Here is a 2,684-nt window from a genome sequence, read left to right as displayed (position 1 = left end):
GATTCATTTTCCAAAGCCATCCCCAATCATACCACCTTCCTGTTCAAACCCTTCAGTGGCTCCATTCACATTCACTGCATAAGAATACCCTGACACTAATTCAAATGAGCAATTATAGCCCAAGAAATAGAAGACCCCAAAGAAACCAATGTCTTAAAAGCTAAAGGAAAATAAGAATTAATTGGCAATTATTACTAGCATCCATTTACCATGTTCCATTTTGTTAAAATATTGCATTAAAATGGAACACAGATAATCAATCATACATATAAATAATCAGATGTCTCCGATTATATGCAGGAGATAGAGGTATAGACACTGTGGGACCAGATAGTGCTTAGGTAAGAATTTTCAGAAGGTGACAGGCATTAGGGGTCAAAGAACCTCCTGCCTTTAGAGTGATTTTCAGGTTTTGTTCACTGATTTCACATTTCTAGAAAAACAAACTATCATTCCTCTTGAGTAGAGATAATTCTACTATACTCCCTATTTTTATACCCTAAGAGTCTAGAGATAATTCTGTATCTGAACTGGAATACCATAGACCTTGTCCACAATTTTTAGTATAATCTCAAAACAGAGGAGCATCTGTTCATGTGCAAAATGAATCATGGTCATAATATGGTCTTACAAAGGAGCAGAGATTGACAACAGATTCTAGCCTAACAATCTGTAGGTGTTGGCATGACAATAAAACTATCAATAGTAATATGGAAATGCTTAAGTCCATTAAAGCAGGAAACATGCATAGGTCTATATAGTATGTGTTAGAAAAAGATCACTAGCACCAAGCAATACATTAGCTTTTCTTTTTCCTTGGTATTCACTTTTCTCCCCTTAGTGAGACATAGAGCATTATTGGTTATAAAAATGTTGTGGTAAAGCTTAGCCTTTTATAATAGAATGAGAAATACATGATAAGCTATGTAGATGCTGTGATATACACAGAGCACATTCCAGATTGAAGAAAATAAGACATGTCCCACCACCTCTCCCATTCCAAACTCAGGCATGCTTTGCTGTAGCAAACTATTGTTATTGTGGCATTGCACTACCAAGCAAGAGAGAGTCACACTGTGAGATAATAAAGTAAAAACTTATGACATGTAATTGCTCTGAAGTCTGGTGGTGCCGGCAGTCAGTCCTGAGGTGTTAGATTCTCCATGTATTTTCAAAGGGGCCCACAGCATCAGTACAGACTGCCTGCCACTTCAGTCTTCTGTGATCTCCCTGCCACTGCAGTATTCTGTGATCACTCCTTGGAGTGTGCTAAGAAATTTCACAGTCAGAACAATTGTTTGAACATATGGTTACTATCTCAAAAAATACAAACTTAAAATTCAGGATCAACTTCAGTGAAAAGATTTAAAGCAACAGGTATTCAAGTATATTTTAATGATATTTTTACAATATTTTATATCATAATAGCAGACCTCATTTAAGTATAAAGCATGAGACTTTTCTTATGATTATGGTATGCACTACTGCTGATTTTATTTATTAACATAGGGCATTTCTGTCATCTCAGTAAGCTGTCTTATCTTACCTTAGAAAGACAGACTTATGGTAATTCATAATTAAAAGGAAGAAAGGAAGGAAGGAAGGAAGGAAGGAAGGAAGGAAGGAAGGAAGGAAGGAAGGAAGGGAGGGAGGGAGGGAGGGAGGGAGGGAGGGAGGGAGGGAGGGAGGGAGGGAGAAAGGAAGGAAGGAAGGAAGGAAGGAAGGAAGGAAGGAAGGAAGGAAGGAAGGAAGGAAGGAAGGAAGGAAGGAAGGGAGGGAGGGAGGAAGGGAGGGAGGGAGGGAGGGAGGAAGGAAGGAAGGAAGGAAGGAAGGAAGGAAGGAAGAGAAGGAATGAAGGAAGGAAGGAAGGAATGAAGGAAGGAAGGAAGGAATGAAGGAAGGAAGGAAGGAAGGGAGGAAGGAAGGAAGGAAGGGAGGGAAGAAGGAAGGGAAAATATTATTTTAAAAAGTCAGGTTTTCCCTATTTATAGAATTTAATTAACATCAATCCATTTAATTTTATTGAGCACCAATATGGTGAGAAATTATAGTCACTAGGGGTAGGTAAAATAAAAACTGAAATCATCATGCCTCCCTTCAGAGCACTAAATGGGAGATACCAACAGAAAAGTGAAACTCCACTATATAGTATAATCAGCACTGAGATAAAGGAGAAAGAGCACAGAAGAGGGGAATCAAAGAATTTCTGGGAACGGGTTCCCTCTGCATAGTGTCCAAGGACCTGAAGGAGTTAACCCAGTGAGCAGAGATGAGTTTCCCAGGCAAGAGAAGAGCAATTGCAAAGCCAGGAATTATGTATGTGATCGAGCAGTGCACTTGGAGGCAGAGGGGGCAAGTCTAAGTCTTTGGGGAAGGTTTGGGTCTCAGCCTCAAAGCACTGTTTCTCAAAATACTTAAGAATTACCTGGGACATGTTTTCCCATGAATACTCCATGGCTGCCAACACATGGAGTGTTGCTTTCAAAATCAGATCTGGAGTTGTTATGAGCCCTCCATGGTAGTAAGCTCACTGTAGGAGCTTTAACAAAATACCCTTCTGAGGCTCCAGCCTCAAAGATTTTGACTCAATTGATTTGAAGTGGGATCGGAGCACAATATCTCCCCAGATTCTAATGCTCCTCCAAGGTCAAGAATGAATGGCGAGGAGTTGCATTTTAACAAGC

This window comes from Myotis daubentonii, chromosome 7, assembly GCF_963259705.1.
Source record: "Myotis daubentonii chromosome 7, mMyoDau2.1, whole genome shotgun sequence".
Taxonomy (NCBI): domain Eukaryota; kingdom Metazoa; phylum Chordata; class Mammalia; order Chiroptera; family Vespertilionidae; genus Myotis; species Myotis daubentonii.
The sequence above is the reverse complement of the archived record's forward strand: the minus strand, read 5'-3'. Positions refer to the sequence as shown.